This window comes from Moschus berezovskii, chromosome 21 (assembly GCF_049115385.1).
Source record: "Moschus berezovskii isolate FMDL1 chromosome 21, NW_MosBer_1.0, whole genome shotgun sequence".
In the NCBI taxonomy this organism is placed as follows: Eukaryota; Metazoa; Chordata; class Mammalia; order Artiodactyla; family Moschidae; genus Moschus; species Moschus berezovskii.
Window position 1 is genome coordinate 65,791,923 of NC_142480.1, and position 14,344 is coordinate 65,806,266.

The following is a 14,344-nucleotide window of genomic DNA, read 5'->3' on the forward strand; positions in this document are numbered from 1 at the left end:
TCTCGATTTCAGGCCTTGGAGAATCTGTTTAGTTTTGACAAGTATCATCAACTGAGCCCGTTGAAAGGAGTCAAACTATCACAGTAGCATGGCACCTGGTACATGATTGATACTCAATAAATGTCTACTGAATTACTACATTACGAATTGAGTGACAATAATCTTTAAACTAAAGCCTTGAGAAAATCTGAAAAAAAATGAAGCATTCAAACTAGTAGGAAACTACATTGCAGGGCTTACAGTTTGTGATTACGGCTTGTGACAGGGTGCAGGACATTCTGCCCCAAAATATGGCACCTTGGCAAACTGAGTAACTCAGGCTGAAGGAGTTTCAGAAATGGCATGTACAGAAAAGTCTTTCTGATCTTCCCTTGAAGCAAGTCATAAATCCTCCTATGAGAGAGGCCCTTGGTATACCAGGAAGAAAGGAGCACACTTATCCCTAAATACGGAGGGATACAGAGCAGAATCTGAAGGAACAGGCCTTGCTAAGTTTCTATGGTTCACTACCATTAGCTTATGTCCTTTCTGCTATCACATGTTTCTACGTTTCCTCCCTTCAACAAACCTAGCAGGAAACCACTCAGCTTTAACTATTTCATCAGGTCTTTATTTCCTTTTGAAACTCCAAGTCACATAAATCTTATATTAAATAAATCTGTATGCTGTTCTCCTGTTAAACAGTCTTTGTCATTTTATTTTTCAGACTAGAGGGGGACCCTATAAGAGTCAAGGAAAACTTTGTCATCCCAAACACTAGTTTAGTACACAGACACAGGAACTAGATGATTTAGTTCAAATTCAACTCCTACACCTGTTTCAATGCCATCTATCCCACTTAAACTTAAGTTTTCTTATTTGTAAAATGCATATCGGAATACCAGCACCCATTTCAAGAGGGTTTTCAAGAAGAGAAAGCATATTAGCACATTGCCCAAGTCTAGAAAAAAGTACGGCACATAGTAAGCAGCACTTAGGATGCAGTGTTGCTGTTGTTTAGTCACTCAGTCATATCTGACTCTTTGCAACCTCATGGACTACAGTCCACCAGCTCCTCGATCCATGGGATTTTCCAGGCAGGAATACTGGAGTGGGTCCCCATTCCCTTCTCCAGGGGATCTCCCCGACTAAGGGATCAAAGCCAGGTCTTCTGCATTGCAGGGGGATTCTTTACCATCTAAGCCAACCAGGGAACCCCAAAATATCCTGATCAAGACTCAGTTTGAGAAGTCTCAACCCATGGTATTTGGTGCATATATCAGTGACCCCTGGTCTGAAAGAATGAGTGTTTCCATATGGTGCCTAGTCTCTCCAGACCTTTGAGGGAGCCTCTGATTGGCATGTGTCTCCTTTCTTCAACGTTTCTGCTATACTGAATCCTTTTCCTGCAAAAAAATAAACAAACTCTAGCTTTACAGGCTTACCTGGTAGCTCAGCTGGTAAAGAATCCACCTGCAATGCAGGACACCTCAGTTCAATTCCTGGGTCGGGATGATCCCCTGGAGAATGGAATGGCTACCCACTCTAGTATTCTGGCCTGGAGAATTCCTTGGACTCTGTAGTCCATGTAAAGAGTCAGACATGACTGAGCGACTTTCATTTTCACTTTATAGGCATCACCACTGTGGGTCCTGTGGGGTTTCTTAGCAGTTAAATTCTATTAATAAATGCCACCAATAGTAAATTAGTATGCTGCTGCTGCTGCTGCTGCTGCTGCTGCTGCTGCTGCTGCGTCACTTCAGTCGTGTCCGACTCTGTGTGACCCCATAGACAGAAGCCCACCAGGCTCCCCCGTCCCTGGGATTCTCCAGGCAAGAACACTGGAGTGGGTTGCCATTTCCTTCTCCAATGTGTGAAAGTGAAAAGTGAAAGTGAAGTCGCTTAGTCGTGTCCGACCCTTAGCGACCCCAGGGACTGCAGCCTACCAGGCTCCTCCATCCATGGGATTTTCTAGGCAAGAGTACTGGAGTGGCTTGCCATTGCCTTCTCCAGTAAATTAGTATAGCCAACTTAAATTGTGTTCAGGTAAATCACTATTTATTTCATTTCTTAAGTTTGTGATAATATGAAATAAAACTAAGGATACATTTTAACTTAAGAAAGATATCAATATTTATCTAAAATGTATATTTCCAGAATTCAAAGGATTAATAACATCTGCGTCTAACTCCAACTAATATCGTTCCATCTAATAAAGATAATAAATTTCTTTGCAAGGAAGCCGGAAATGCTAATTACACCTGTGATTAGCAGTGTGATAGTATATTTCCACGGGTAAATAGAATAATCCTTTTGGGTAAAGATTCCCTTATTCCTTCAATAAATCTGTACTTTATGTTATCTAATAAATTAACTTTGTTTCCTACTTTCCATTTTAAATCATTATCTTCATTCATCAACTAAACTATCCTGGAAACTAGTAGCGGAATGTTTATTCATGCTTACTTAGCTATTTTCATGACATATTTTTTAAATCAAAAGCTACTTTTTTGAAGAGAGTACAGCAAAGGATCCATATAAAAGCACTATATTGCAGCACTGGTATTATTCTGGGACTGTTACGTGTACTTTGCAGAGTAAAGCAAATGAATAATTAAGTCAGGAAACTGGGATTTTCAATCATCAGAGAAATGGTTGAAACTTGTACAATTATAAGACTGATGAAGTTAAACTAAATCATGTAGTCCTAAATTTCAATTAAATATATCAGTTTCAATTCAGGCTGGCTCTTAGCTGAAAAAAATACATATTTCCTAAATTGCTCCACTGAAAGAGCCTATAAACCATATAAAATGTAGTATCAATGAGTACCCCAGATTCCAAATATTAGTCTCTTAATACTAGTGAGCAGTACAGGGAACCAGAACTCCTTGAAGAATTGGTCGTCCTGTGTTTGATGCAGCAAATATATAAGATAAACACAGGATATATTGTTTTAATAGGGTGTAAATAATCTATTAAAGACTAGCAGATGTATTTCTAAAGAATTTAGGACAAAATTTCAGTATATTTCCACTGGCTAAGGATGGAAAAATTTGAGCTTCAATAAGTACAATAGATTGAAAATATATAACATATGTTTATCCCATGTCTTCAAAGAGTTTTTAAAAAACTGAATGGTCACTTTTGAAAATAATGAGCTGGTGCCCTAGCATCCTCTAAACCAACAAATAAAGTGGGGAAAAAACATCAAGCATTGATCTAGGTTTTTCTGTACAAACTGCAACTTAGGGTCCCAGGCAATCAAAATTTTGATAAGAAGAGCTTTATCTTTATAGAGTACTACATTCCTTTCTGTTGATAAACATATCTCACTCATATATAACCTCATATTCTAAATCAGAATTTTATTTTAATAGAACTGACTTCTTTTGGAAGTGAATAATCAAAGAGATCTATTCATAAGAACATGAATCCCTAGGATTTGGGCTCAAACTGTTGATTATTTAAAGCCAGAAGCACATGCTTCTGCCAAAAACTGTATTAGGATTGTGATTGTCTAAGAAAAACGTGGTCCACTGGAGAAGAGAATGGCAAACCACTTCAGTATTCTTGCCTTGAGAATCCCATGAACAGCATGAAAGGCACAAAGATAGGACAGTGAAAGACGAACTCCTCAGGTCAGTAGGTACCCAATATGATACTGGAGCTCAGTGGAGAAATAACTCCAGAAAGGATGAAGGGATGGACCCAAAGCAAAAGCAACACCCAGTTGAGGATGTGACTGGTGAGAGAAGTAAAGTCCAATGCTGTAAAAAGCGATATTGCACAGGAACCTGTAATGTTAGGTCCATGAATCAAGGCAAATTGGAAGTGGTCAAAAAGGAGATGGGAAGAGTGAACACTGACATTTTAGGAATCAGCGAACTAAAAGGAACTGGAATGGGTGAATTTAACACAGATGACCATTATATCTACTACTGTGCGCAAGAATCCCTTAGAAGAAACGGAGTAGCCCTCATAGAAAACAAGAGTCCAAAATGCAGTACATGGATGCAATCTCAAAAAGGACAAAATGATCTCTGTTCATTTCCGAGGCAAACCATTCAATATTAGAGTAATCCAAGTTTATGCCCCAACCAGTAATACTGAAGAAGCTGAAGTTCAACGGTTCTATGAAGACCTACAAGATCTTCTAGAACTAACACCCCAAAATATCTCCTTTTCATTATAGAGGACTGAAATGCAAAAGTAAGAAGTCAAGAAATACCTGGAGTAACAGGCAAATTTGGCCTTGGAGTACAGAATGAAGGAGTGCAAAGGCTAATAGAGTTTTGCCAAGAGAACGCACTGGTCATAGCAAACACCCACTTCCAACAACACAAGAGAAGACTCTACACATGGACATCACCAAATGGTCAATACTGAAATCAGACTGATTATATTCTTTGTAGCCAAAGATGAAGAAGCTCTATGCAGTCAGCAAAAACAAGACCAGGAGCTGACAGTGATTCAGCATGAACTCCTTATTGCCAAATTCAGACTTCAACTGAAGAAAGTAGGGTAAACCACTACCATTTAGGCATGACCTAAATCAAATCCCTTATGATTATACAGTGAAAGTGCAAAAAGATTTAAAGGATTAGATCTGATAGACCCAGTGCCTGAAGAACTATGGATGAAGGTTCACGACACTGTACAGGAGACAGGGATCAAGACCATCCCCAAGAAAAAGAAATGAAACAAAGGAAAACGGCTGTCTGAGGAGGCCTTACAAATAGCTGAGAAAAGAAGAGAAGTGAAAACCGAAGGGGAAAAGGAAAGATACACCCATTTGAATGCAGAGTTCCAAAGAATAGCAAGGAGAGATAAGAAAGCCTTCTTCAATTAACAGTGCAAAAAATAGAGAAAAACAATAGACTGGGAAAGACTAGAGATCTCTTCAAGAAAATTAGAGATACCCAGGGAACATTTCATGCAAAGATGGGCACAATAAAGAACAGAAATGGTATGGACCTAACAGAAACAGAAGTTATTAAGAAGAGGTAGCAAGAATACACAGAAAAACTATACAAAACAGAGCTCTATGACCCAGCTAACCACGATGGTGTGATCACTCAACTAGAGCCAGACATCCTGGAATGCAAAGTCAACTGGGCCTTAGCAAGCATCACTACAAACAAAGCTAGCAGAGGTGATGAAATTCCAGTTTGCTATTTCAAATCCTAAAAGATGATGCTGTGAAAGTTCTACACTCCATATGCCAGCAAATTTGGAAAACTCAGCAGTGGCCACAGGACGGGAAAAGGTCAGATTTTAATCCAATCCCAAAGAAAGGCAATGCCAAAGACTGCTCAAACTACTGCACAACTGCATTCATCTTACATGCTAGTAAGGTAATGCTCAAAATTCTCAACAGTTAGGATTCAACACTATATGAACCAAGAACTTCCAGATGTTCGTGCTGGACTTAGAAAAGGCAGAACCAGAGATAAAATTTTCAACATCTGTTGGATCATCAGAAAAGCTAGAGATTTCCAGAAAAACATCTATTTCTGCTTCATTGACTATGCCAAAGTCTTTGACTGTGTGGATCACAATAAACTGTGGAAAATTCCTAAAGAGACGGGAATACCAGACCACCTGATGTGCCTCTTGAGAAATCTGTATGCTGATCAGGAAGCAACAGTTAGAACAACAGGGACAGGGACAACAGACTGGTTCCAAATAGGGAAAGGAGTACATCAAGGCTGTATACGGTCACCCTGCTTATTTACCTTATATGCAGAGTACATCATGAGAAACGCTGGGCTGGAAGAAGCACAAGCTGGAATCAAGATTGCCAGGAGAAATATCAATAACCTCAGATATGCAGATGACACCACCCTAATGGCAGAAAGTGACGAGGAACTAAAGAGCCTACTTACGAAAGTGAAAGAGGAGAGTGAACAAGTTGTCTTAAAATTCAATATTCAGAAAACTAAGATCATAACATCTGGTCCCATCACTTCATGGCAAATAGATGGGGAAACAGTAGAAACACTGGCTAACTTTATCTCTTTGGGCTCCAAAATCATTGCAGATGATGCCTGCAGCCATGAAATTAAAAGACACTAGGTCCTTGGAAGAAAAGTTATGACCGACCTAGATAGCATATTAAAAAGCAGAGATATTACTTTGCCAACAAAGGTCCATCTAGTTAAGGCTATGGTTCTTCCAGTAGTCATGGATGGATGTAAGTGTTGGACTACAAAGAAAGCTGAGCGCTGAAGAACTGATGCTTTTGAACCGTGGTGTTGGAAAAGCCTTTTTAGAGTCCCTTGGACTTCAAGGAGATTCAACCAGTCCATCCTAAAGGAAATCAGTCCTGAATATTCATTGGAAGGACAGATGCTGAAGCTGAAACTCCAATACTTTGGCCACCCGATGTGAAGAACTGACTCACTGGAAAAGACCCTGAAGATGGGAAAGATTGAAGGCGGGAGGCGAAGGGGATGAGAGAGGATGAGATGGTTGGATGGCATCACTGACTTGATGGACATGAGTCTGAGTAAACTCCAGGAGTTGGTGATGGACAGGGAGGCCTGGTGGGCTGCAGTTCATGTGGTCTCAAAAATTCCGACATGACTGAGCGACTGAACTCAAGTGAACTGATCTGAGGCACTCTATGTCTCAGTCCTCTGCACAGGTCTTAACATTCAAGAATATAACATATGCATAAAGCCCCTACCAGGTCACAACCATTATATCCCCTACCTACTCCTGTGTTATCCAGGAACTTATGGTCACTTACTCACTAGCTACATAGTACGTGATGAAATGTCTTGGATTCACTTGTCACATGATAATGTAAATTATGGGCAGTCAAGGGAAGTCCGATGGAGTTTAAAAAATAAAAATACACAGGAGGAGATCAAGATGGTGGAGTATGAGGACTACCCTCAAGAATATATCAAAAGTACATCTACATGTGGAGCAGTTCTCAGTGAAAGCAACCTGGAGACAGGCAGAAAGACTGCACTGCAACCGAAAGAGAAAGATCCATGTGGATTCAGTTACAAAGAGAAGCACAGCGATCGGGTCAGGACCAGTGCCCCAAGAGGGACACAGAAGGGCATGGGGATTCCACACAGGCACAGAGATCCTCCCCAGGGAGTGAGTGGTCTGAACCACACATTGGGTCCCCTTGGCTGACCAGTGCCCCAAGAGGGGACACAGAAGGGGATGGGGATTCCACACAGGCACAGAAGTCCTCCCCAGGGAGTGAGTGGTCTGAACCACACATTGGGTCCCCTTGGCTGACCAGTGCCCCAAGAGGGGACACAGAAGGGGATGGGGATTCCACACAGGCACAGAAGTCCTCCCCAGGGAGTGAGTGGTCTGAACCACACATTGGGTCCCCTTGGCTGACCAGTGCCCCAAGAGGGGACACAGAAGGGGATGGGGATTCCACACAGGCACAGAGGTCCTCCCCAGGGAGTGAGTGGTCTGAACCACACATTGGGTCCCCTTGGCTGACCAGTGCCCCAAGAGGGGACACAGAAGGGGATGGGGATTCCACACAGGCACAGAGGTCCTCCCCAGGGAGTGAGTGGTCTGAACCACACATTGGGTCCCCTTGGCTGGCTCTGGAAAGACAAGTCCCCTGGCTTGTTTGAAAATCAGCTGGGACTTCCAGGAAGGCTGTAGAAACCGATACTCTGCTAGTGAAGCTCACACATGTCTGTTACTTTTGGGAATAAGGCAGGGGAAGCAGACTGAAATGGCCTGGGACACTGACTGGTGTCCCATAAACACGCCAGCACGCCCTGGCCCATGCCACTCACTCACTCTGGCCCCCCTGGCTCTGGTACACCTTCACACTATAGCAAAGGATTGAATGCCAAGGAGAATGTGTAGTTCTGTGGGGAAAGCAGGCTTGAAGTTGATATGGCATATAAACAAGGTGAAGGATACCATTACAAGTATTCTCAGATGCAACAGATCAGCAGTCTGGAGCTCTGACTGGTATGCCAGAACTGCCAGGTCACCCTCACCAGGTGACCGCTCCAGGCACTTACTCCAGAGCTGTTATCCTCCAGGTCAAAAGTGCCCTTGCTGGGAGAGGGCAGAGCACACACATAAAAGGAACAGAACCAGCTGGGATTTGAGCCACAGGCCTTCTGCTCCAGCAGCCTGGAATTCACTCCTGCTCCTGGTAGGGCAGTGATGGCCACTAAGCATAGCAGAAGCTCAGCTCCCATCTGGCACTGGTTCTGGCTGCTCTATCTCCAGCCTTACTTCCCACCAAGGTCATAGTGGCCAGCACACACCATGCTCATGTCAGATCCAGCTGTCCCACCAAAACAACTGGGCATACAGAAACTGCATAGGCACATTCCCACAAAAGGACACCCCTTCAAGACTAAGGTGACTATTTAAATTTCCCTAATTTCATAGAGACAGAGTAAGTTAAACATTCCATTTTTTCCCAAATGAATGAATCGGGGCGGGGGGGGGGGGACCTGAAAAAGTAACTCATAAAACAGAGATGAAAATTTAATACATAAAGAGTTCAGAATGCTAACAGAACATGGGGGAAAAAATAAATGAACAGACCATATAATTTAATAAGGACCTGAAAAAGATAGAACAAACCAGTTAGAACTTAAGGATACAAAAGTTGAAACAAACAACACACAAGAAGGAATTAATGACATATTAAGTGATACAGAAGAAGGTGTAAGTGATCTGGAAGACAGAATAATGAAAATCGCTCAGTCAGAAGAGCAAAAATAAAAAAGTTTTTAAAAGCGAGTGCAGTTTAGAGGATCTCTGAAACACCACCAAGTGTACTAATATTTGCATTGTAGGGGTTCCAGAAGGAGAAGACAGAAAGAAAACAGCTGAAAATGTTGAAATTATGGCTGAAAACCCCCAAAGATTACAAAGGAAACATATTCAGGACAGGAAACACAAAGGGTCCCAAAAAGATGAATCCCAAAAGAACCACATGGAGACATATAATTAAAATGGTAAAAATTAAAGATAAAGAGAGAACTTGAAAGGAAGCAAGAGAAAAACAAATAGTCACATACAAGGGAATCAAAACAAGACTTTCAGTTGATTTTTCTACAATGCCAGAAGGGAGTGGCATTATTTACATAAAATGCTGAAAAGGAAAACCCAGCAACCTAGGATACACATCAAGATTGTCATTTAGAACTGGAGATAAAGAGATAAGCAAATATTAAAACAGTTTATCAGTACTAAACTGAACATAAATGCTAAAGGATCTTCACTAAGTAGAAAAGAAAAGGTTATAACAAGAAATAAGAACCTATAGAAAAGGAAAAATTCCATAAGTAAAGGCAAATGTATAGCAAAAGTTGAGAATCAACCAACCACTTAAAAATGAACGTCTAAAGAAAAAAAAAATATGAATATCAAAAGACAATAAATGTAAGATAAATTATATTACAATAAACAATGAAGGAATAAACATGAAGATGTAAAATATGACATCAAAAACACAAAATGTGGGAATCTAAAATGTATATCTTTTATTTATTTACTCATTTATTTGTTTGAGCCAGGTCTTAGTTGCTGCACATGGGATATTGCATGGTCTTTAGTTGTGGTACGCAAGATTTTTAGCCATGGAATCTGAACTCTTACATTTAGCATGTGGGATCTAGTTCCCTGACCAGAGATCTAACTTGGGCCCCCTCCATTGGTAGTGTAGAGTCCCAGACACTGGACCACCAGGGAAGTCCATAAAGTATATATCTTTTAGAATATTTTCAAATTTTAAAAACTCAGAATATGTAGACATATTTTAGATCAATATATAAGAACGCTGTGATAACCACAAATAAAAATGGTACAATAGGTACACAAAAATTTGAGAGAAAGGAGTACAAGCCTACTATTAATACCAAATAAAATCATTAAACCTCAAGGGAAGAAACTAAAAGAAGAAAAGAACTAACCCCCCCCAAAAAAAAAAAACAGACAAAACAAAACACAGACAACAAGCAAAATGGCAGTAAGTATATATCTATCAATAACCTCTTTCAATGTCAACAGTGTAAAAGCAACAATCAAAAGACAAAGGGTGGGGGCTTGAGGTCAAGATGGCAGAACAGGTAGACCTAGGATCCATGTGCATCCACAGGTATATCAAAAATACACCTACAAATGGAACAATTTACACAGAGCCCTTGCTGAACATTAGCAGAGGACCTTAGATACCTAAAAGGACAAGAAAGATTCTGTGTAATTAGGAAGGATAAAGGAGAGCAAGGGAAGAAAAATTAAAAAATAAAAGCGATAGGACCCACACTCCTGGGGGTATTTGAAGGAGAGGAGAGGTTATCACACCGAGGGAAGACACACCACCTTTGGCAAAATACACTGAAATAGACTTTGGGCTTCAGAGGAAGAAAGTGCAGTGGCTGGTCTGTGGCGGGCAGGACAGAGGCCTGCACAGTGGCATGAACCACAGCCCTGTGCCTCGAACGCTGAGGTGGGTGTGCACCAGCGTGCAGGGGACCGCGTGCTGAAGCACGGGGCTCGGAGAGCATACCGGGAATAGGACTGCTGATGCTGCACCTGAGGGTGCCACAGCTGGGGCCAAGACCAAATCTGAGCCCAGGAGACTGTGCAACTAAGGAAAAGGAACTAAAATCTCTCCATGCAGATGCACAAGATGAGGATAAACTCCCATGATCAGATTGGTAAGCCTACTGAGTGTAAAACATATGAATGGACAAGTGCTCCCACAGCTCACTTGGTCCAGCTTTTGCAACTATAAGTATTAGAGGCATGTACATGCAGCACTTGACCCAGGTAAGAAACTGAGCTGCCCCCACAGTGGGTTTGGAGACCTACCTAGAGTTCCCAGAGGGCCACCTAGGAAAAGAATCGGCTGTGGCTAAACAAGGGGGCAAGACCACTGATAGCTGAAGCCCTAGGAAATTTTGTTGTTGTTGTTACTTTGTCTTGTGCTTTCTTGTTCTTTAATTTTTAATCATTAAATATATTTTTCCTTTTTTGTTGTTGTTTTTTCTATTGGGTTTTTTAAATTCTGTTTATTTGGGGTTTCGTGTGTGTGCACTCAGTCACTCAGTTGTGTCTGACTCTTTGTGAAACCATGGACTGTAGCCCATCCGGCTCCGCTGTCCATTAAATTTCCCAAGCAAGAATACCGGCATGGGTTGCCATTTCCTACTCCAGGGGATCTTCCTGACCCAGGAATCAAACTCAAGTCTCGTGCATCTTCTGCATTGGTAGGTAGTTTCTTTACCACTGTGCTACCCGCGAACCCTGATGCTAACATTACTAATTGATAAATGAGAGAATTTGGTTAAATAATTAGCCCTATAAGAAATGAATAATAATGGTGAAGCCATTAATGGAGTTTTTCACTCCATTAAACTCTGATGTCTGATAGATTCGGAAACACAAACATATCCCTCCAAATTCCTAACATTTATAGGGTTTCTCATCAGTAATATATGCCAAATTCTGGCCCTTAATTAAAGGCCTCACATCCACAATATGAAGCTGTTATCTGATATTGAGTTGCTATCCTTAAATGCTTTCATATATTCCTGACAATTACAGGGCTTTTGCTTGTGTTTTTCTAGTACAAATTTCCAGATGTCAACATTTGAGGCTTTGCATGTGTCTTCTCCTCTGTCCCATATGAATTTGTTGATGCTGACTAAGGTATGAGCCACAAATAAAGGTCTTTCCACATCGCTTACATTCATAGGGTTTCTCACCAGTGTGAATTTCCTGGTGTCTACTAAGTTCTGAACCAAAGACCTTCCCATATCCCTTACACTCAGGGTTTTTCACTATTACGACTTCTCTCATGATGAGTAAGTTCTGACCTTCGAATAAAAGCCTTTTCACATTCCTTACATTTATGGGATCTCCCATCAGTGTGCCAACAAAGGTCTATATAGTTGAATCTATGGTTTTTCCAATAGTCACATACAGATGTGAGAGTTGAACCATACAGAAGGCAGAGCACCGAAGAATTGTCACTTTCAAACTGAGGTGATGTAGAAGACTCTTGAGGGCCCCTTAGACAAGCAAGGAGATCAAACCAGTCCATCCTAAAGGAAATCAACCCTGAAGAGTCACTGGAAGGACTGATGCTGAAGCTGGAGCTCCAATACTTTGGCCACCTGATGTGAAGAACCGACTCAATGGAAAAGACCCTGAGGCTGGGAAATAGAGAACACAGAAGGAGAAAAGGCAACAGAGGATGAGGTGGTTAGATGGCATCACCGATTCATGAACATGAACCTGGGCAAACTCCGGGAGATGGTGAGTGACAGAGAGGCTGGGTGTACTGCAGTCCGTGGGACTACTAAATGTCAGACATGACTTGGTGACTGAACAAAAACAGGTTCTGTGCTACAAGTAAAGGGCATTTCTCATTCCCTGCATTTACATGGTTTCTCACCCATGTGAGCTCACCAGTGTCTGGCAAGTTCTGAGCCACTGCAAAAGGACTTCCCACATTGCGGACATTTATATGGTTTCTCACCATTATGAACACTCTGATGTTAGACAAGATGGAATCAGAGATAAAATCTTTCCCATGTTCCTTACATTTTTGAAGTTTCTCACCAGTGTGACTTTTTTGATGTAGGTTCAGCTGTGAGGCACTATATACCTCCATTCACAGAGTCTTTCACCAGTATGAATTATCTGATGAAGACTAAGTTGTGTGTCATACTGAAAAGTTTTCCCACATCCCTTACAGTTATGGGGCTTCTTACCAGTATGGGTTCTCTGATGTCAAAGGTATGAGCGACAGGTAAAGACTTTCCCATGCTCCCTACATTTGCAGTGTTTCTCATCACTATGAATTCTCTGAGGTAATTTAAGTTGTGAGGTAGATAAGCCCTTTCTACATTCCATACACTTAAAGCGTTTCCCATCTATATTAATCTTTTGATATGTATTAAGTTCTGAGGTAGAATGAAAGGTTTTCCCACATTCCTTATATTTATGAAGTTTCTCAGAAGTATTAATACCCTCAATTCAGTCATTTGAAGAGTCACAAATAAAGGCACCTTTCTTATGTCCATGATTTTTTTTTTTGCTTACATGAATTCTCTGCTACTTAATCAAGTCTGACCTACTATTAAAGGCTTTCCCACATTCTCCACATTTACAGTCTTCTTCCGTATAATGTCTTTCATGTTGACTCTGGTGTGATTGGTAACTGGAAGTCTTACATTCCTTGGATTCACAGGATTTTTGTACAGTGGGATTTATGTGAGGTGCTCCAAGATCTGTGAGCTGAATGAAAGAGGATCTTTCTTCAGAGGTTATTATGGCTTGCCTGAAATGTTATCCAGAAGGCTCTCAAAGTGGCATCTGATTTCTCTGGTATTTCTGACCCTAGGGCACTCAAGGTTAGAGCTTGTAAGTCTCTTTGTCATCTCTGGTTGCAATTACTGAATTCATAACTGTCTTACTCTAGAGATAAGGTCTTGGTTCTTCTTCTAGAGTTCCAATCTGGGCCCTATTCTTTAGTCTCCTTGCTCTTTGCCACCCAAGGATCCTTTCCCTCCTCCAACTGAGAGATCACATCTGGCTTAAAACTGGAGAATGGAGTGAGATCAGGTTGTTATAATTCTCCAACACCACATCTTGGTACAAATCCTTCTAAGCAAGCATTCCCACTTTTTCTGAGAGAAGTAAACAACCATATCTTTGAACCTGAAGTCCTCCTCCACTATGACTTATGATGCACAACAGCTCTTTCCTCCTCCTTTTAGGCATTTGTCCACTTCTCCGAGGTCCTCTCACTCCAGTCTGATGGAATCCTTTCCATACCAGCGAGTGAGGCAACCTGGAATACCCTGGTTCTTTCCATCCAAACTCCCACTAACTCACACAAACCAGCTATCTTCAGATGGAAGCTGCATATACCATGGACACCTTGGGGAAATGCAGTCCAGAGGAGGTAAACTTCAAGTAGAGCCTGGGCCAGCACTACAGTTTTCACCCCAAGTCATATCATTTTTCAAGCTTTAATGAAGACCAGTCCTGACCTCTCAGCCACACTTGAGCATCTTCTGACAATCTGGGCAAATCAATTTCTCTTTTGCCTTTTTTCATTATTTTTGTTTTATCTTTTTTCTGTTGTTTATGTGTTTTTGCTTCCTTACGTTTTTTTGTTTGTGTTGGTTTGCCTTGGTTTTTTGTCTGGTTCAGGTTTTTTATTTTGTTTTTCTCTTTTTCATGGTTTTTTTTTTCATGTTTATGTGTTTTGTTGTTGTTTTCTTTGCATTTTATTGTTTTTTATTTCTGCTTTCTTAGTTTCACTTTTATTGTTTAGTTTTTTTAGTTTTTGTTTTGTTTTCTCTTTTCTTTGCTTCTTTTTGCTTAGTTC

General features: G+C 41.0%; 1 protein-coding gene and 1 pseudogene across 1 annotated transcript in view; both read right to left on the bottom strand.

The window, feature by feature from the left end:
* GABRG3 (gamma-aminobutyric acid type A receptor subunit gamma3) overlaps window positions 1-14,344 on the bottom strand; it is an 876,540-nt gene that overhangs the window by 580,852 nt on the left and 281,344 nt on the right. The window lies entirely within an intron of this gene.
* LOC148774587 (uncharacterized) lies at window positions 11,587-13,731 on the bottom strand (annotated as a pseudogene).